This window comes from Lycorma delicatula, chromosome 6 (genome assembly GCF_047948215.1).
Source record: "Lycorma delicatula isolate Av1 chromosome 6, ASM4794821v1, whole genome shotgun sequence".
Taxonomy (NCBI): domain Eukaryota; kingdom Metazoa; phylum Arthropoda; class Insecta; order Hemiptera; family Fulgoridae; genus Lycorma; species Lycorma delicatula.
This window is the reverse complement of record NC_134460.1, coordinates 148,185,920-148,208,315: the sequence shown is the minus strand read 5'-3', so window position 1 is coordinate 148,208,315 and position 22,396 is coordinate 148,185,920. Positions and strand designations below refer to the sequence as shown.

At 35.4% G+C, this 22,396-nt stretch overlaps 1 protein-coding gene across 2 annotated transcripts in view; it reads left to right on the top strand.

Moving 5' to 3' along the window:
- Positions 1-22,396, top strand: part of CdGAPr (GTPase-activating protein CdGAPr) — a 446,242-nt gene that overhangs the window by 73,624 nt on the left and 350,222 nt on the right. The gene's annotated exons all lie outside the window — the stretch shown is intronic.

Genomic DNA, 22,396 nt, shown 5'->3' with positions numbered 1-22,396 from the left:
TCCGTTGTCTTAAATGTACATTACTGATTTTTTCACTGTAGACAACATTTTTAACGCATCCCATAGAAAGAGGTATAGGGGTGTCAAGTCAGGGCTTCTCGAAGGCCAAAGCAGAACGGCCCTACCAATCGACGATTAGGAAATCTTTCATTGGGAGCGCGTTGAACGCCTAGCCTAAAGAGTGTAGGCGCATCAAAGATTACAGGAACGTTAATTTCTTGTTCGATTTAGTCAACTTGCGGGAAAACGTATAGTTGTAGCACGTATAAATATTCATCCCTGTGATAGCGGGCTTATGAAAGAACGGGCTGATCACATGATCGGACATCAAACCGCACCACACGTTTATTTTTGGCGATTGTTTTGAAATCACGGTAAATTTTACCGGTTCCCGTTCTCGTCGTTAAAAAATTCTGATTTGGACACCACACGACATCCTTGTATGCCCTATTAAATTTAAATTACATATATAGATTTTTAAAAGTACGTAAAATTTTGTTTCATTAATAACTTCTGATATTTTTTTCTTTTTTTCTTATTGAATTCATCGTAAAAGTTTTTCTTTACAATCAGAGGTTAATAATTGTTAATAAATCAATATATTTAAATTTAAAAAAAATGAGATGAAGTCTGATTCGAACCGATGTGCCTACTCCTAAGATCCAAATATTTCATTAATTAAAATTTTATTTGTGTGTAACTCTGGAACCGATGAAAATAAGTACCACTTATGATACATCGTTGGAAATCTCTCAATGAGGGCTTATTACTGCAGTTAAGAAAAAATCCAAAATGCAAATTGGTTTGATTTTTGGGCTTTTTTGGACACTTGGTTCAGTCGAATGCAATCAAAAGGGGAGCTGCACAACTAGATGTTACAACAGTCCTAAATCCAAAATTTCAACGTTCTACGGCTAATCGTTTTGGAGTTATGCGAGATACATACGTACGGTACGTACAGATGTCTCCTCGAAACTAGTCAAAATGGATATTTCCGTTGAAATCTGAAAACCGAAATTTTGTACTTGTACTTCATACAAGGAAGTAAAAATTAATTAATCTCTTACGCTCATATTAATTCTACAGACAACTATTAATTCGGTTTACATATTTTTAATTTTAAATCAAAATATTTCATTAGAAAAATTCCAACTTTTGATGAAATTCGGTTTGTTAAGAGTTAGGAGTGCGATACAGACCTATCTGTGTTAGGTGCATAGACTACCGATACGAATCACAAATCGCTTACGTAAACAGCGTAGCCATTCGTAAAGATAATCATCTCTTGTCAGGCCGACTGATAAAGATGTAAGGATTGTAGTAGTTTTGAGCATTTAGCGTGGAAAGCCCTACTATAATTTGATTTAAAGTGCTATAATTCATTTTTACGTTTATTACCTCATCGTGTAACTTACGTTGAACAATTCCAGTTTCTCAACAACTTGTAATTAAATTTACGTTATTTTGATTGCTTTTTATAATTATTTGGTGTAACCGGTTATTTTCTATCGTTTAATTAAACTCTTTTACATTTAAAAAATATATTCGTTAGGTAATTTGTTTTTATATAAGCGTATAGAAAAAATACATCGCTTACGTTAAGGCTAGCCTAACGAGCGCGTTAATATTTTTATTTATTTCCTTCTAGCGGTTACGCGATAGAAAATATTTTGTTATTTTATTCTGGTAGGTTTGAGATTTTGGCGTAAGTTATTTATTTATTAAATATGTCTTACAAATTGTTTTTTTCTGAATATTTTAACCGTATATTAAGGTATATGGCCGGATAGCCGGTAGGATGAGCTTGAAGGTTGTATAGATCAGATAATATGTGACGGTGTATTATATTTTATAGCATATATAATGAAAGTACGAGCATAAGAGCGTAAAAGCCCCGTCGCTTGAAAACTTCTCTCTTCTATTCTACCCACTACTTATATGTTTGAACGAACACTAAGCTATGTCATGGCTGCTGTTTGACTCCTATTTAAGCCTACCTACACGGGTTACTTTACAGATTTATCGGTATTGTTATTATTGCACAGAAATATATGATAATGGTATACTATATTTCATAGCGGTTGATATATACTCGTACATTCCTGGGCAATTAACGTATCGCTTAAGATTTTTCGGTAATTGTAAAAAGATTCATTTTCATCTTTATATCTGGCTCATTTCTGTTACCGCTGTTCTTTGTATAGATATTCTTTAACCAAAAATTAGTGTTATAAAAAAGATTTAAGGTAAAAAAGAAAAATAACCAAAAATAAGATAAATTCGCATTAAAAACAAGTTTTAATAAAAAGGAATTTTAACAAAACTCATTATTTAATCGATACGTTATTTTAATTAATTTAGTAACGAGTACGGCCACCTTTCGCGTTGATTACTGCTTCCATTCGTCCAGGGGTACCTCGAATCACGTTTTGGATTTCTTCCTGATCGATTTTCCCCGTTCTTCTTTTGCTATATGACACAACTGTTGAAAATTCACCGCATTATGTTGTCAAACACTTTTTTTTAAGCGTAACCCAAACGCGCTCGTTAGGATTTACGTCTGGGCAGCGGCGGGACCACATCATACTGTCGACACCTATTTCATCAAGATACTTTAAACCCTTCTAGCAGCACGAAATCGTGCATTATCACGCCTGAAATTAAATTCTTTCCCGATAAATGGAGCAAAAGATACAACGCGTACTTCTAAACGGTCAGTTATGTAGGTGTCTGCAACTAAAGTTTTATCTTGGTCTACGACTAGGTCGGTACGAACATCGAAAGAAATACCACCCCAAAACATTATGGATCCTTTTCCAAACGGGACATTTTTTGAAACGTTGCGTTCAGCAAATTTTTCTTCTGGCCTTCTCCATGTCCCCTGCCGTCCATTCGAAGACGGCAAACGTATTCAAGTGTCATCCGTGAACGATACTCTCTTTCGTTCTTCGATCGTCCATTCGACGATATTAAGATACAAGTAGTTTTTCGGAGTCGTTTATTTAGTTCGACGCTTGTAATCTTCCGACTTTCAAAGTAACCGTTTCCAAAAAACGATCTCTTCTGTAATCGGTACAGCGTGGACGATCTCGCACCGGTCTCCTCGTGGGATTACCGGTCTCATTGAATCGTTTCAGCATTTGACTTACAGTTGATCGGCATACTCCGAAGAACTGAGCGACATATCTCTGATTGTAACCCTTATCAGAGTTACAGTCGTGGTGGTCGTCGGGGCTTTTTGGCCCCAGCATAAGTCCCAGGGCCGGCTGCTGCCCTGGTTCCTGGGGGGTTGTCCGCTGGGAATTTTTTTTTTGCCTGGAGTGGTGTTGAAGGCGCTTCCTAGCGGTTCACGGTGGGCGACGGCCGGTTCGGTTAGTGAAGCGTTAATGCCGCTTGCTCCTGGCGGCTGAAGTCTTATGCTGCACTGCCGCTGAATCTGTTGTGGTTTTGCCCTTTTTTTCCCATTTCATACCGGCCTGTAGCTGTAGAGTTGGTTTCCCGGAAAATGGAGTACGTATAGGCACGGGGCAGCGGATCGATTGTAACCCTCATCAAGTAATGTAGTAGCCCTAACGACTTCCATTTCACTTAAAATCTTGTTCGTATTTCTGTACTTTACTCGCCTTGAAGAATGCCAGAAATAAAAATAAGAACTTCAAAAAAATTTGAAGGTCACACTCGAACCGGCAGAACACGAAGAAACAGACCGCTGTATGCTGTTAAAAGTGTAGAAAATGAGATATGAAATGTTTAAATAATATAAACGCATGAAAAAACAATTATCGGCTGATATGAGTTGTAAGACTAGTAATACGAAACGTGTAATCACTTCACTTGCAATCTCAACTAAATTAACGATAGAGACGATTAAAATTGTTTAAAGTGATGCGTTAATTTTGCCCAGGACTGTATTTATAATTTGCTTCTTTTGATTTATAACATGCTGGCTGACATAGTGATAACTAAAGGTAATTTAAAAAATAATTAAATAAAGATGTAACGTTTTTATTTATTTAGTTTTTTTTTTTTCATTTTTGTTTTACTTTCTTTATATTTTATTATATCCTGAACATCGCTTTAATGTTCCACGTCCCAATCATAGTTACTGTTTCGTTCCAAATCGTTTGTATTTTTCCGATCAGCCTTCATCATTCTGCGTGAGTTATCTCCCCTGTGCCGAACCTAGTCGAATAGAAAACCTGACTTCCTTAGAATTCTGTTTTTCATAGCTTACTGTCTTTCTTTTACATCGCATCGTTACGTTCTCGTCCTGCTTAAATTTTCCTCGTATTAAACTGTAGTTAATTGTCCTTTATTCCATCAGCCGACATGTTTAAAATGGATCGGCACTGTAAATATTTTTGTTACGTTCCGTAAACGTTATCCTAGTTACAATCGTCGTTGTAGTGTGCTTCCGCGAAATCTTCGAATGATTTCAGTCATAATAATGATTACGCAGATAATAATCGTTGCGTGACAAACAACTTACTAAGAAAAAACGATCTGATTGAATTTGGTATCGTGCAGGTCATACTTTAGTCATTCGCTAAATAATTCGGGACGGTTACGCAAGATATAATAACCTCGTAATATTTTTATTGCTCGTCCCATTCTAACCGAACTTCAGTTTTCTCCTTCGTTTTGCACCTATTAATGAACGATTGATTTTTACGAAACTCTAGTATTTTCTCTAGAAAGTTTTACTATATTTCTTCAAGGAATTTAGCACCGATCGCGTGCAAGCGACGTAACTTACACGGTTTGTAAAGTTCTGCAAATTTCACGGTAATATATCTTTCGTGAACACTTTGAAAGTAATCCGATAGAGAAATCGTAAGAACTCAATTCGCGGCTTATTTATTATTTTAATTCGATAAATAAATCTTTTTCTAAAGTTTGTTATTATCTTTTTTTATTTTTAAATTTGAAAAACCTTTTTAAAAAATTCAATTAAAATAAGGACTAATATGTAACTAACTGTCACTAATATGTAATTTATTATTTAAATTCTGTTCTTTTATTTGGGACTTGTAGAAAATTCGTGTAATTTCCTACTGAGACATCTGCTAAGAAACGTCTCGCTGGTGATAAACTTATACCGCCTAAGTTTACGCTCCGGAATACATACTCGTACCGTTATCCCGCATAAACTCGGAATTTTGTTAACTAGTTCCGCCGTACGCGGTACGGCAGCACAGTTAACAAAATTAACGCGGTACGGTAAAGGAAAACCGGCCGGCCCGTTTTCCGCTGTACCGTTCTAAGAGACCTCGGTAACGAGTAAATTAATTCACGCTTAAAAATGTCGGTCTTCTAATATCGGGTAAAACAACTCGGAGAGTCTGACGAAGACTTTTCTCAGTTTGAGAATCTGCTTTGACAGAAGTTTTTTCAACGCGGCTTTGAGCTTTGTCATGAAGAAGACGTGCAGTTACGATACCCTTTAAATCGTTATCTCTGATGTTTTTACCAACGGAAATAGTAAAACGATGAAACAGACAAGAAGATTTACTGAAATTAGCGGTTCTCTAAAATGTACATTAATTTTTTTTTTTATCTATTGTTTTCATAAATGATCGTTAACGGAATTGAAACATTACCATTAACGGAAATTTTCCTACAATTTTAACAAATTATCCTAGGATTCGTAATGTTAATTGCTAGGTTAATTTTAATTTTCATTTAAATTAAACTATCAAATATCGCAGATCGGTCTTTCTTATTTCGATGTATTTTAAAACTTCAATGCGTTTCCCCGTTCGTTTCTATTTAAGGATATCCTTAATCTCATTTTGTTTTTTATACATTCTACGTCTTTACAATCTTTATCTTCCCCGACAGGTTTTACCTTTTTTACTTCCTCCATTACTAAATTTACTAATCCACGATAAAACAACAAACTACAACTCGTGTGTTTTATCTTTAATTCAATTATTATTAGATTCTTTTCAATTTATAAATTAATTTTTTCTGGCTCTTAATTTTTAATTTATCATTTCAAGCCTTTTTTTGTCTTTTTGAATTTTTTATTGTCAGTGTAGTGTTGCTCACAGAGCAACAAAACGACAAAACGTAAATTGCGTACAAATATTTTCAAAACGTTATTTCCAGTTTCTAAATGTATATTTGTTTTAAGCTAATTTATTATTTTTATTCGTGTTAATTTTTCTTTATAACTCTCGGAGAAAGAAATCGACCGGTGCGTCTAATACTTCTATGCTTTATATGGAACAGGTAAAAAGCGTGAAATAATTATTTTCTCTGAAAGATTGAATATCACTGCGATTTTTAATCTATTAGAGAAAAAGTGTGTCGTTTAAATCTTACGTATTAAATACGTAAGATTGTAAGCTCTCATTATGTTTTATCGATCGAACAAAATGTACTGTAATAAGCGTACTGTACTCTTTCTCTGTCAAAAAAAAAAAAAATCATACAATGCGACGTCATTTACCTGAACTGATTAGTCGGATATGAGGGGTGCACCTGTTCGATGCGCTTTACCTGCACGCTTTTGTTATTTTTGACATTATCATGTTAACTTATAAGTAACTAGCCGGCTCGTCTAGCCAGAACCTGGACCTGGGCTCACGTCAGTCCATCCCTGAGCCAACTCAGGGGCTTAGGGATTCGACTGGATCCGCTCAGAATTCCGGGCCAAGGGACCGGCGCCCTGGACAACCGCACAGCTTGTTTCGGTCGCTATTCCCATCTACTCAAAGGATTCCACCCCCAGGACCCCCGCACTGTACGTTATAATGTTAGAATAATTCTGATAAATTATAATTATAGATTCAGGCGTTATAGAAACCTGAAAAAGAAACTAAATTACAAAAGACAAAGTTATAGTAACTACGGTAACTAAAGTACGTACTCCTTTGACGACGAAAAATTCATAACTTATTTCTTCGCCGTGGTGGCAGAAATATAATAATGAAGTAAAAGCAGTAATATTCCTTGATGAATATCTTTAATTCATAATTTGAACCTCCTTGGGGGAGAAGAAATAATGAACATTTTTAATATCTTAACGTTCAAGGGAGCTAGGGCGTGGGTCGATGGCTTAAAACTTTCCCTGGGGTAACACGAATTTATCGTGCAAATCTAAAAGTAATCGGTCGGTTGGTTCTCGCGTGATGCGATAACAAACTTTATATACTGGGCGTTACTGAAACGGTGAGTTGGCTATACTTTTTCGGATTCTATGTTTAAAACTTAACAAAAAATATCCATAGGAAAAATGGCAATTTCTCCTTCGTTTTCTCACTGTTGGCCATTTTGTTATTTTTATATAACAATTTATGTCTCAAGTTCGGATAAACAAATCACATTAATATTTGGTAAGCGTCTTGGTAATGAAGTTTTAAAATTAGCAAAAAGTCACAACTTAAATTCCTTCGCAAATTATAAAAAGGCGGCCATATTTATATTTCAATCCGTTATATCTCCATAAATAATAGTTTATTAAAATTTATGTTATTCGCTAAAACATTAAGCTTTTTATTTTGAACAAAATTACATTTTATTTTTTTCAAATTGGTTAACAAATAATCGAGTTATGGGAGAAAATTGATGTAATTTTGTGTCATAATTATTAGGTTTATTATTGAGAGAAAATTATTACTTAATTTGGTAGTAATTTACAATACTAGAATTAACGATACATAAAAACAATTAATATTTCATCGAATTGAACGTAAAATGGAGGACATGAAAACAGACACAAAATTACAACATTTTCTGCCATAACTCGGCTATTTGTTAACCGATTTTCAAAACTAAAATGTCATTTTCTTGAAAATAAAAGGCTGTATATTTTAATAATAAAAATAAATTTTGATAAATTTAATATTTATGGAGATATAACGAATTGAAAAATAAAGTTGGTCGCCATTTTGCAATTTGCAAAGGTATTTAAAGTCCTGATTTTTTTGTTAATTTTAAAACTTTATTACCAAGACGCTTACCAAATATTAATGCGATTCGTTTATCCGAACTTGAGATATAAATTTTTATATAAAAAGAACAAAATGGTGGACAGGAGGAGAACGAAGGAGAAATTGCCGTTTTTCCTAAGGATATCTTTTGTTTAGTTTTACAAGTAGAATCCGAAAAAATATAGGCAGCGTACCATTTTAGAAACATTCTGTATATAATATCCTTCAACCTACTAACAAGTATCGCATGTAAATTCTCAAAATCAGACGATGTTCTGCAGAGATATTATAAGAACACTCCATTGCACCTCCCAAAATAGCGCCCCATGAGCACCTTGTTTGTTACCAATTGATGGTGGTGATCGTTCTAACCTTGCACGAGGTGGTCGCATCACCTCATCACTCTAGCCTCACACGCAGTTCCCACAGGAAGCCATTTATTGTTAAACAGAAGTTTTTAAAATTATTTAATAATATATTATTTAACTTAAGTTTAATCTATTATTTTTGTAGTATTATTCATTCGATTGATTTGAATCATTCAGTTCAAACCCGACACGCACAGTGATGGAGACTCGCAGTTCATTAAAGTTTGTGCTTCAACCGGGAAATTTCTACTATTACATATATATACGAGGGTTATTTTTTTCAAGGTCCGATCGGTCGCGAAATGAAAACCCGCGCAAAATTCGGATGAAACTTTCCGCATATGTGTTGCGCAGCGTCTCTAGTATGGCCTTCTATCACGCCGCGTCACTTCGTTTAGCTCTGAACACGCAGCTAGCACGTAGCACCGGAATGGAGTTCTCTTGGTGGAATTCATGAAACGTGGCACGACCATCACTGCAGCCTCATACTGCGTGACTCTTCAACGTCTACGAAGGGCGATTCAGAATAAGCGGAGAGAAATGTTGTCCTCAGGCATTGTCTTTCTCCATGACAATGCTCGGCCGCACACTGCAGCTGTAACAAAAAAGCTCCTGCAGCGTTTTTGTTGGGAAGTGTTTGATCACCCACCATTCAGCCCGGACTTGGCTCCATCCGATTTTCACCTCTTTGCTCACATGAAACGCCGGCTAGGAGGACAACATTTTGGCACAGACATCGAGCTGCAGACCAGCGTAGAAACATGGCTGAAAACACAGGCGGCTCCGTTCTATGACGAGGGTATTGGAAAGTTGGTATCACGCTACGACAAAAGTCTAAATCGGAGTGGCGACTATGTAGAGAAATAGCGTAACTATATGTAAGTACTTGTTACAAATAAAAAATTTGTTATTTTCACTGCGGTTTTAATTTTGTGATCGATTGGACCTTGAAAAAAATAACCCTCGTATTTATATACTCGTACAATTTTTCGAGGTGAAGTATACCCAAAAACCTTCTCACTTATGCCAAGAAACGTGAGTAAAAATTTAGTTCCGAGTATTTCTGGTTTATCCTGAACAAACAAAAAATCTCATTCTCTTTATATAATAGTAAAGATAATGTATTTAAAAATTTTTTATGTCTTTAAAAAGTTAATAATCTAAAATCGAGTGTAAAAAATAAAACTTAGAAAAACTTCATTATGTTACCGTAACTAAAAAATACCGTAACTAAAAAATAAATTAAACTCGATAAAGATAAATTGTTCGATACGAGTTTTAATAACCAAAGTTTTATCTTTTTAAATTATGCGATACTCATTTTGGCTGTTAAATTATGATCCTGTTTTAATAAATATCATTTGGATAATAGCTGTTTCCTTCTCCTGTTCGGCTATTTTATTCTGTCTTCAAAACATTCAAACTCTTCGTTCCGCGAAGGGTTTTACTTTTACTTTTACTAATTTTACTTTTGATTTAAATCACTTTTTTCCGTCTGACAACCTATAAAACTTGATTTTCGTCGTTACAGTCCAGTCAGTCACTTACTCGTGTATTCTAGTTTAAGATATAATGTCATCTCTCGGGGCTCCCTGAAAACGTCAGAACGAGTATTTAAGATTCAAAAACGGGCTGTTGGATCGTTATCTGTCACGTAAAAGTATGAAACGACTTGACCGATATTTAGAATGTTTATTAACTTTCATTAGTATTCATATTTATGCGTGCGGAGTTATCGCTGAAAAGAACGGTCGCTTACAGTCTTGTGCAAATTAATGTGAACAAGAGTATAGTTTTAAAAATAATCAAATTTATTACGTATAATGAATGTAAAGTGTTTATTACAGTATTTTTTAGTATTTAATATGTCCTACTCGCTCTTTAATAACGATTTCAATTCTTTTAGTCGTTGAATCTATAAGTTATTTTAATATATCTGCAATTTCTTGATCGTGAAACCAAACCTTTATCGCAGCAAAAAATCATCTTATTTTCGGTAGTGCAGTTCATTTATTTCAGTCTTTTCTTCACAGTCGCCCGCAAATTTTCAATCTGGTCCCGTTGAATTCAGGTCAGTCCAAACACTGAATCCCTTTTTGAGACGTGAAAAGCTTACCTTTCTTTGATGAGCGGCAGGGGGCCAAACCTTGGTGAAAAACAGCGTTTTTGACTGCAAGTAAATCTGCAACTTTTGGAAGTTGTGGTAGAGTGCTATTTTCCAATAACGGGATGTTCTTTTCACAGTTCATCATCCCAGAGACGGGTACTAAAATTTTAGGTCCAAAGTAGCTGAAGAATACCCAAAACATCTTCTTTAAAGAACGTTTTACAGCTCTTGTTTGATGTGTTTTGGCGAAACTCGCTCGTCTTCGCTCCTTCGCACATGTGACACGCTTACGCCCTGAACTAGAAAAGGACTTTTTTCCAAGACTCAGCACTCCAGGTTTTGTATTTTTTGACCCAAAGAAGCCTTTTATTCTTCCCGAAGAAGTTGTTTTTTATCGGCCTTCGTGGCTTGCGACAGCTTTCCAGAATTGTGCGTTCAGTAGAATAGTGAATTTTACACCGGCTGATTCTAAGTCTTTTTGCAACTCAAAAATATTTTTCCGAGGATTAATTTTACTTATTCAACGTAAAATAGCATCATCTTTTAAGGTGGCTTTACGATTTCTTTTACAAATTGTACCCGTCTCAAGATCTCGTCTAATTATGTTCTGCTGCTATGTCCCTTTGAGCCGTATGAGTATGTTAATCGAGCGTTATTATTTTGCTTCTTTTCTAAGGAGTTTAATCCATATAGCTACTTTTATAAATTTATTAACGAAATCACAAGATCACTTACACTAGAAAAAACCAAAATGAAATAGGTAAACGATAGACATAACCTCTCAAAACAAACAAGATATACTTGATATGGCGGGAAACAGCTGTACTACATCTAGTATCAGTGATACACAGTAACTAACCGAAAATTACCTCTTGTTCAGATTAATTTGCACAAGACTATTTATTTATTTATTATTTTTTTTTTTGTTTAACCTCCGAGTTCACAGTTAAGCATTACTTCAGAGGATGAGATGAATGATTTGTAGCGTGTGTGAAATTTGCACAAGACTGTATTTGTTTAACTCAACCCGGTTCTTCGGCTTACGAGAAAGTGCCTTATTATACACTACCGTTGCCATTTTTTTTTCTTAAATTGCCGAACCGTTTGGAAAATCTGGCTATTATTCGTAATTTATTTAAAATACGTTAAAAAAAATCTGATGTGGACACCACATGATTTCCTTGTACGCTTATCAGATTACATGTACACGTTTTTGTAAGGTGAAGTAAAATTTTATTTCATTAATAAGTTTTGATATTTTTTATTCTTATTATTGAATTATCATTTTTCGTAAAACCTTTTTTACAATGAGACGTTAATAATTATTAATAAATCGATATATTTAAATTAAAAAAAAAAGTAAAAAAGGAGATAAAGCCGAATTTGAATCGACGTGCCTTCCTCTTGTAAGATCCAAATATTTCTTTAATTAAAATTTTATTTGGCTATAATTCTGGAACCGATAAAAATAAGTACTACCTGTGATATATCTTCAAAATCTCTCGATGATTGCTTATTACTTCGGTTAAGAAAAAGTCCAAAATCCAGTTTTTTTGGATTTTGGGTCTTTTTTCGACACTTTTGGTCAAGTCGATCGCAATAAAAAAAATAGGTGCGAAAGTAGATGTTACAACAGTCTTAAATCCAAAATTTCAACGTTCTACGGCTAATCGGGTTTTTAGCTGTGAGAGATACATACGTACGTATAGACGTCACGCCGAAAGTAGTCAAAACGGGTATTTCCGTTGAAATCTGAAAATCGATATATTTCGCGATTAATACTTCCTTTAAGCTCACAGGGAGGTAAAAATGTTCTTTTACGGAAACAAATATTTCTGTTGAATTTTTTCAATAACGGCTTGTAAATTGTGAACTTTTTTATTTAACGTTTTTACCTTAACATTAAATAATAAATCGCGTCTATCTTTTTCATTATAATTTATATATTGAATTATTGTGTTCCGTTCGGAACAAAATATTTATTTTAACGCCTGTATAGTATAATGGTTTTTAAAAACAAATAATACATTTGATCGTTTAATTGTACCTTAAAGGTAAGAGTTAATTTAATTAAATTACTTAAGTTCATTTTAAACAAGGTCACCATTTCTGTAACACTTTTTTCAGATGGATCCGCTTTGTGATATATTTCCACAGCCATTCCTATCGTTCGGATCTTTAGTTATTTATTTATTTATTCGATTCCTCTTCTCATTTAGAGAGAAGTCAATTATAAAGAAAATAACAGATACGTTTTTGTATAAAAAATGGAATAAATAATCCGGTAGTTTCTTGTAAACTATAAACATTCTGTAAATCAGTGAATCGATTTCGGTTGTTTTTTTTTTATTTACTTATCGATATTTTGTTACATTTTTAATTTGGTAATTCAAAACGAAATCTTTTAATTCTGTTTTGATTTTTTCCTATAGTTTCTTGTATATATACGTGTATAACCTTCTTTTTTTAATAGCTTAAGTTCTTAAACATTTTCAGTAATTAATTCTTCCTCTTGTATTTTTTTACTCCCCACTGAAGATTGTATCAAATTGATAGAACGTGTACAAGTACTTTTTTATTGTTAGGCTATTCATCTTTTTGTTTTTATTTTATTTCGTTACGTGACAGTTTGAATGTATTTTGTAATTCTTTGTATGTAATTGTGTTACATTGTTATTGTTAGTGATGCAAGATTTCATTTTTTTTTATATTTAAAACTTTAATAAAACTTAAACGTTTGTAATAAAACTTTATTTAGTTGATTTATTAAAAGCATGTAATATCGTTTTTACTTTCCCGGCTAGAACTATACAGCTTTGTAGTTGTATAATTCATAGCTTCCCTTTAAGTGTATAGATCGGTCCAAAATTTCGATGTCGGGTTTTTTTGCGAATGTCGATGTTTCACTACCTCTTGAGTCCAACAGAACGTAAAAAAAAAACCCGTAGAAATTTCCGAAGATTATGTACGCCTGTGTCGACCTGTATTTCGACTATCTCCGGATCGGGACCGAATGGACGTAGATTACTCAAAAATGGCTCAAAAAATTTCTATATCTGATTGCATTAAATTTTAGGAAAATTTTAAATAGGTGAACGGATAGTTTTCGCCGTTTGAATTTTATATCGATCTGATTTAGGAACGGGAATATATTTTATATAATTTCTAAACAGTTTTTGTTTCCCTTGAAAACCTGTCGACTAAAAAATATCCAAGTATTTATACCGCGTTTCAACTATTTTAGTCGACGATTTTTCAAAATATGAAGTGAAAATTGTTTAGAAATAATATTAAATATGCTCTCGTCTCATATATATATATATATATAAATCTAATAAAGCCTTTTTAAATCCTTTAGATTCACCATCAGTTATTAAAATACCATAATTATCAAAGCATTGTGCTACTTCGTCAACCAAGTCATGACTGATTAAAATTATTAGTCGGATGTTAAAATTCTACTACACAGGTCTACCAATTTAAACAGATGGTTTATTAAACTAATATTTTATATTTATAAATATAATATTTCTCCACACGTTCCAATTTGTTTTAACGTTATAAATTTCTAATATTTTAAAATTATTTACTAAATCTGTAATTTTATGTTCATTTGAAATCAAGTGAGCTGCCATATTTGAACAATTTTTCTTTTTGGTTTTAAATGCTCTTAGATGTTACAAGAATCTTGCTTTAAATGTTCTATCAGTTTTACATGTATATATATATATATATATATATATCTCCCAGTCTGTACATTTAATTTTGTATTTGCTACTTAAATATGTCAAAAATATAATTAGTGTTATAAATAAATAATTTTTTCAAAGTATTATTTACAGTTTTATATGCGATTGTATATTGCTCTTTATTATAAACACTCGCTAACACAAATAAAATAATTTGTGTTTTTGTTTATATAATTTTATAAAATGCATTTTCTATCGTAATTTTTAGAACAATTCACTGGAATAAAGTGTTTCTCGAAAGGATTACGGACTGTCGAGCCGTCATTTGTACATAGTGTACCGAGGTGTCTTCGAATGTATGACCTCTTACGCGGTGTCCGTTTGAGCACATAGGTTGGAAAGAAATCGAGCACTTATTTAAAATTTAAGGAGTTCTCAGCGAAGAGTCTTAATTGTATGCGCTGATGTTTTTAAAACAACCTCCTACGAGGCTATTACTGTGTTCGGAAAGGCTCCCCCAGTCGATTTAGTGGTGAAAGTTCGGGCGGCCATTTGGAAATTTGGAAGACGCTGGGAGGCCGAGGTATTTGGGATGCGGTTTCGAGCCGGGCCTGAACCGAAGCGGAACGGTGATCTCAATCCAACGGTTCTAAATTTCGAACTGTTGGCCATTTCTCGCCTGCATAGGAGGCGTTACAACCCCGCGATGGAAGCTAGGCAGCAAGAATGGGCACGCCACGACTAAGGGAAGGTCCTTGTATAGATTTATAAAGGATCAGGGAGGATCTGGTGTGCCTCTCCTTCGTTTTAAAGAGCAACGGGAGCCCGAGTGCTCTCCAACCATGTAAATGTAAACCAATATACGTTTCGGTTCCATCTGGCAGCTGATGAGCTGTGTGTCTACGGGGAGGTTCAGTCGAACGAACACATGATGTTCGATTGCCCAGCTCTGGGAGGCCAAAATTCAGGCCACCCTGGAACTTAGAGGTCAAGGGGAAAATTGGCCACTCACATGTGACGAGTCAGTGTGTCGAGAGCCGCATTGTCGGACCGTGTTGGAGTTCCTTGATGCGGTTGCTGTGTTCAACCGACATCAGTAGTTTACCTAAGGGAAAGGACTCCTACCGCGCTGCTGTAGAAAGCTAACCGAGAGATACGGCCGGCTACCAGCTAGATTAAGGCTCCAAGCGCTTTAGTGGTGGACTTGCTGGCATTCAGCGGCCTAGGCGTGGCAGCGAATTGCTGTCTTTGACGAGATAAATTATGTATTGATAGTTATATATGTTTTAGTAATTGACGGGGAGCACCTACCCGTTTTTATGTTATCACGCTTTTAGGTTAGCTCTAGGAGTTAGTTAGGACGCTGGTCGCTAAACATTTTTGAGGCTCAGTAACCGTTTACGGCACAGAAATTCAGTCTTTAGGGCTTTAGGGCGACCGAATGTGGCGGTGGCGAGAGGAATTCCAAGCAAATCAAACCAAGAGTTAATGTTAACTAAACGGCAGTATGAATAACATATAAAAGAAATATATTTGTCGAGTGGAAAAAAATACACGAGCGAATTACCATTATAGCGATCTAAAACAAATTATAGCCTTCTAAAACAAAAGAGATTCTTTTTGAAATGGGAGTGACTGTTCAGTTGTTGATTAGACGAAATACACATTTACAAAGAAGAAACATTATACCGTCCGCATTTTTTCCACGACTTTTGCCGACTTATAGACGAATCCTTCTTAAAAAGTGTTTTTCCGTCACATCTTTACCTCCTCCATCCCGTCAACAACGAACGCCATCAAAATAAACAGCAAGGGATCTGTCGGTTATTCCAATACGTAACGAGCATATTGTAAAACTGAACTTTTAAACAAACGGCTGGGTTTCAACATTTCAATGTAAACAGTCCCAGAGAAATCAAGCGACGAGTACATACAAGTACTTCGGTATAAGTGTACGTACGTATTTATACGAATCCGGTCGCCAGTAGTTAATTTTTTTTTATTATTCAACTCGAAGAACCTCAGAACGTCGGGAATGCAGAAAATGTGCTACTAAGTATTCTGACCCGTTATTTTTCGTACTTTCCGTAAGTATTAGCCGGGAAAGTAGAATATATTCGATAAAGATGTCGGATATATAGTTTCTATTCTGTTAAGAGGCTCTCGGTTATAGTTAGAGAATAAGTATTATAAAAAATAAAAATATGTTTTTAATATTAAGAGGCCGGATAGGTTCGCTTGTAAGTTTACAAATAACTAAGTTTCAATCCGGGTGATGATAATATTATTCTGTAAGTTAAGTTCATTCATTTATTCTCTTTCCGATAACAGGCCTAAAACCGATTAAAATTGCCGTATTCCTTTTTTTACGATAAATGTATTTTCTAGCGATGAAAGATGCGTTCCGTAATAAGGATTCGAACGTAGGAACTTCCGTATGAACGGCAGAGGTGCTACCGTTCCGCCAGAAGTAGCGTCGGTTAAAATACGCTCTAGTATCCTTTCCGATGCCTATTAAAGAACAGGAAAAATATATATCGAGTATTATACTTTATAATTTGCTTCTCATTTTTTTTAAAACGCACGGATGTAAAAAAAAATCCTAGGGAGTAACTTTACTAAACTTCAATTTTAATGAATAGCTTGGAAGCCGATTAACGTGTACGTGTAGTTGTTTTGTGGGCAATGTTGTTTCGTTTTTACTTCCTTGTACGAAGTAAAGAAAGTATTGTGATCGCGAAAAATATTGATTTTCAGATTTCAACGGAAATATCCATTTTGACCATCCCTGAATAAATTTTGACTAGTTTCGGCGTGACGGCTGTACGTACGTATGTATCTCGCATAACTGAAAAACGATTAGCCGTACAGTGTTGAAATTTTGGGTTTAGGACTGTAGTAACATCTAGTTGTGCCCCTCTCATTTTGATTGCAATCGACTTGACCAAAAATGTCCAAAAAAGCTCAAATTCCAAAAAAATGGATTTTGGACTTTCTTAACTTCAGTAATAAGCCCTCATCGAGAGCTTTTCAACGATATATCATAATTTATAGTTATTTTCATCGGTTCCAGAGTTATACCCAAATAAAATTCTAATTAATGAAATATTTGGATCTTACAAGGGAAAGACACATCGGTTCGAAATCTCCTTTTTTACCTTTTTTCTTTTAATTTTAATATATTGATCTATTAATAATTATTAACTTCTGATTGTAAAAAAAAATTATAATAAATAATTCAGTAATAACAATAAAAATAAAAGAAAAAAATTATGAAAAAGATAATTAATTAGTGAAATAGAATTTTATGTACTTTTCATTTTAATTCAAAAAATTTTACAGAGGTTAATAATTATAATAAATCAATATATTTAAATTAAAAAAAAAAAAAAAAAAATGAAATACACGTATATGAAGTCGAATTCTTACCGATGTGTCCGTGGTTACCGATCCGACACGTTCTCACTTACATCAGATAATTAGTTGAGCGACGTGAAACAAATATATAAACTAATATAAAATGCTGATACGGACACCACAAAAAAAATAAAAAAATGTGAAGCAATGTGTCGTCCACCATGCAATTGTGTAACTGCAACTTTATTAAAAAATTGGAGGATCGTATTATTTGATCAAATCAAATAAGTTTAAATGAAGCGCAGCAAAAAATGAGTATATGTAATTTAATAAGCGTTCAAGGAAGTCATGTAGTGTTGACATCAGATTTTTTCCATTAGTAAGTATATTTTATTCGCAGTAATTAGTGATGCAGATCGCGTTGTTGTCCGGTATCGATTGACGTATGCGCATCGGTACGTACGTATAAACGTTTATTTCTGCACGTATGTACGTTATGCACGTCTGTTGAATAACCAAGAAATCTGTTTTGTATATTCCGGAAGTATGTTTTTCTTATCAATTACATCGGCAGCCTTTTTTAATCGTCTTTTGGTAGAGCGATTTTTTAATTTTTTTTTTTTATTGTATGTAATATGTAAAACATGAATTTAATTAATTGTGGGTTTTTTGAAATTATTAGTTGTTGATATACTATTTATTGATTTAAGTATTTGAAAGTTTTACGGTATGAATTTAATTATTCAACTTAAAATAAAATTATACCGATAATAAAAATGCACTCATTTTATCAATTTTATAAGTATGTTTTGTTCATAATTCGATAAGTTACTTAATAAGAAAGTTATAGCGATATTTTGTTTTTGTCGTAAAAGCCCCCCCACTTCCACTCCCATGGTCCGATTTTGCCCATTAACAAACTCGACCGGGATTTTGGGACGAGTTATTTTTAAGGAACAATTTGAAAGTGATTGGCGCAAAATTACGGCAGTTATTCTGTTCAAAAGGAAGTGAAATATATATATATATATATATATATATACTGTCGCCGAATGGCTTCGACGGCACATGGCACTTAATAACCTTGTATTAGCCCTGAGAAGGGCCGTTTTTGTCGTCGATTGGCTTGGACGGCTCGTTGTAACTAATAACCTTGTCGTAGGCCTAAAAAGGGCCGTTTTTTGCGTTAGCTCTGAGAAGAGCTGTTGTCCGGAAGATGGTCTGCGGAGAAGTCGGGGAGTTGCGGCTCGTCCATTGAAATCAGACTGGGCTTCCCCTCAGCGGTAGTTGGGTATCCACTACAGCGTGCCAATAGTGGCCCCCAGCGCTCCGCAGTGTCGGTCGTCTTTCGCCGGCACGACCGAGGCGGTTCTCCCCGAGCGATCCCACGCTGGGTCAAGCCCTGCTGTTGAGTCTGCCGGCCAGGGCGATTGAAGCCCGGCGAGCTGGAGCGGGAAGGTAGCGTCCGCGTCCAGCGGCTCCCTACCGCCGGCCAGGCCTACTGCTCCAGCGGGGATGATGGCATTCGCCGGGAGTCCCACGTTGAGGCGACCAGGGAACTTCTTTTGTCTTCTTCTATCTTCTTCTCGTTGGTCTTCTCCAGGTGGTGGTCGACGATAAATTAAAAATTCACTCTCGTGCACGCTTTTTTATTGGAGCCTGAAAGTGATGGGGCCGCAGCGCCGCTATGGTGGAAGAACTGCGCGGCGGGAGTGACGCTTGTACCTGCGCGTGCTTATACTGTACTCCAGATGACATCTGAGGTGACTGATACTGAGGGTTGTAGTTTATAGCAGGGCTGGGCGGACAGCCCTGTTCCTGAGGGCTCACATGCCCTGGTGTGTGGGTTCCCGTGATGGAGCGGGGACTCCTGGGGTCCGTTAGGTGTGAATGAATGAAAAGACCGAGACCCGGCCGGCGGTGTGGGTTCCCGGATACGCTTTGGCGGCTTCGGCTCCTGCGCCGGCGGTTTGAGGCTGGCAAAAGGAAAGACCGGGACCCGGTCTCCGCGGTGGGGGGGGGGGATGGCATAGCCGGGCCTGATTGTTCCGTTGGAGATTAGAGGCAGGCAATTAAAAGATCCGGAAAGGACACGTCCCCGAGTCGAGTATACTTAATTGGATGTCCGACTCGGGGATGTAAGGAAAAAAAAACATGACATCTGAGCTGCTACCGTTGTCGTCCGCCGATATTAAATTAGGCATATACGTGGTAACAATACATACATATTTATGTATAAATAAAATTTTGAATTGACGATGGTTTTGGGATCTGGGGAATGTGAAACGCGAAAATATGTCGACATTTTCTGGAAGTCGAATCATGGTACCCGTTGCAATAGGTGACTTTCTTTTGAAATCTACTTAAAAAAGTAGAAGTGTTAATACTTTTCATTTATTTATTACTATTGGTTTTGTTTTTTTAACTTTTCGCCAAATTAACATGTATTAAGTTTGATTTTAATTTGGTGTCGACTAAAAAATTTCGAAATCTAAAAATAAAAAGTACATAATTTAAAATAATTTTTGTTTTTAGTACGTATTCTTTTCTTTTCTTTTCTTTAAAGTAGTTTCATCACAAAGAAAGGAAGAAAGGGATACGTGCATGGCTATTGACATAAATTATATACCAGAAAACAGTGAAAAACCGTCTACAAAAAAGAAAAAAGAACGAAAAATAATATTAGGTGGCCATTTCGATGTTGTCGACGATACTTCATAATTTTTAGTTAACGATTATTTTTAAAGAAAATAAAAATAAAATACTATTTCTATAATATTTTCTAAACGATGTTTTTTTAAATTGATAATTATTATTTTATCGTCATTTTTTTTTGTAATCACTCTGTGCCTATTGATGATGATTGTTTTTCGTGTAGTTTTAGATTAACGTTTTTAAACAAAATATTTACTTGAAATATATATTCTTACTAGCTGGCCTGTCTTGCCAGGACTTGGACCCTCGGAGGCCAGGTCCTCCAGGCGAACCCCGGAGCTAGCTGGGGCTCGTCGGGGCCGTGGAGCCTACCCCAGAGCTTCAGAGCTGGTTTCGCTTGCCGTTCCCTTGTTGCAAGGGGACCGGCGCCCTGAACACCCGCAGAGCTCGCTTCGGTCGCCGTTCCCGTCTACCCAGAGGGCTCCGCCGCCTGGATTCTCGCACTATTTTTTCCAGCATTTTTGTGAGAATTATACCGATAGATAATGATTAAAGTATTAAGGCTTTACAGAAACCTGAAAAAGAAACTAAATTACAAAAGGCAGAATAATAGTAACTACGGTAACTAAAGTACACACACCTTGATGACGAAAATTTATTTCTTTGCTTCGGTGGCAGATATATAATAATGAAATAAAAGGATTAATCTTGTTTTTCGTTAATCTATATCTTTAATTCACGGTTTCACTCTCCCTCGGGGCGAAAAAAATAATATATTTTTAATAATTTACCCTCAAAGGAGCTGGGGCGTCGATCTACGGCTTAAAACCTTTTCTGGGATAACATGAATGTATTCTGCGAGTTTGAATGCGATAAGTCGGTCGGTTCTCGCGTTATGCGAGAACAAATAAACCGACAAAATTCATTTACAATATATACATACGAGGATCTCGCATGCGGTTCTCGTGAAAAGCCCGTTATTATTAAACAGAAAATTTTTTAATTTATTTAATATTTAACGTAAATAATTTAATTTTTTAATTCTTGTAATAGTATCCGTTCGATCGATTCAAATCGTTCGATTCAAACCCGGCTCGCATAGCGATAGAGGCTAACGGTTCGCAGTTCATAAATTCAATTCATTAAAGTTTTGGCCGGCATACTACTTCGGCGCGCATTGAAGCGTTATCTTTTTAACGTTGTTTTTTTAATCTCTTTTCGAGATTTTTCAGATGAAATATATCTAAAAACCTTCTCGGTTACGCCAAAAAACGTGGGTAAAAATTTGGTTGCGATCGATCGAGTGGTTTTTTTGTTTATTCCGAACAAACAGAAACCCTCTTCCTCTTTATATAATAATGTATTTTATTTTGTATTTTGTGTCGATGCGTTCCACGTTAATATATTGTACATTCTATAGTACGTTACTGATAATATCTGTCAAAAGTTGTAAATAATTCCTTTTATTTTTTTTTCATCTACGTCATTGATTTCCAAAGTGGTCCAGGTGGACCCCCAGGGGTCCACGGGAGACTCGATGGGGGCCTACGTTGGCGTGACAAAAAAATTGGGGGTTCACAATTCGTAAGCGGGGGTCCACGAAAATTCATCTGGTTTCGATAGTAAAGAACTAAAATGTTGGCTTGACTTTGCGTATCAATCTAGGCAGATAATGTTTTGAGAAGCTCAGCGACTGTAACTTACAATTACAAGGGGACAGTCTCAATTTAATAAAAACAAAGGGTGTAATTTCAGCTTTTCTTGGAAAATTGAAATTTATGAAGCAAAATATTATTCGGCGCGGATTTTCCCAGTTTTCAAAATTGTCACAGGTAGAATGCCTTGATGAGGATATTCAGACGTACGTTCAACATTTAATCGCCCTGCAGTATGACTTCAAAATCAGATTTGAAGATGGAAATACCACCACGGATCATAAATCCATTTGATGAAACGGAAGTGGAGAATGTGATATTACAAAAGGAGCTACTCGAGCTTAGCACTAATGAGGAGCAGAAGGTGAAATTTAAAAGAGGGCATCAAACATTTTGGCTGCAGGCAAAAATACCAGAAAAATATCCTGGCGAGAAAGCTTTTGATAGCGTATCCCTCGTCATATCTTGTTGAAAAAAGTTTTAGTGTCGTTATAAACCTTTTATCAAAAAAAGGAGCAGATTCAGTATCACAGAACGGAGAGATTTGCGCTTATTCCTAACAAAACTGAAGCCAAATATTGATAATTTGCTGTCAATTCATCAAGTACATCCCTCCCATTAAAATTGT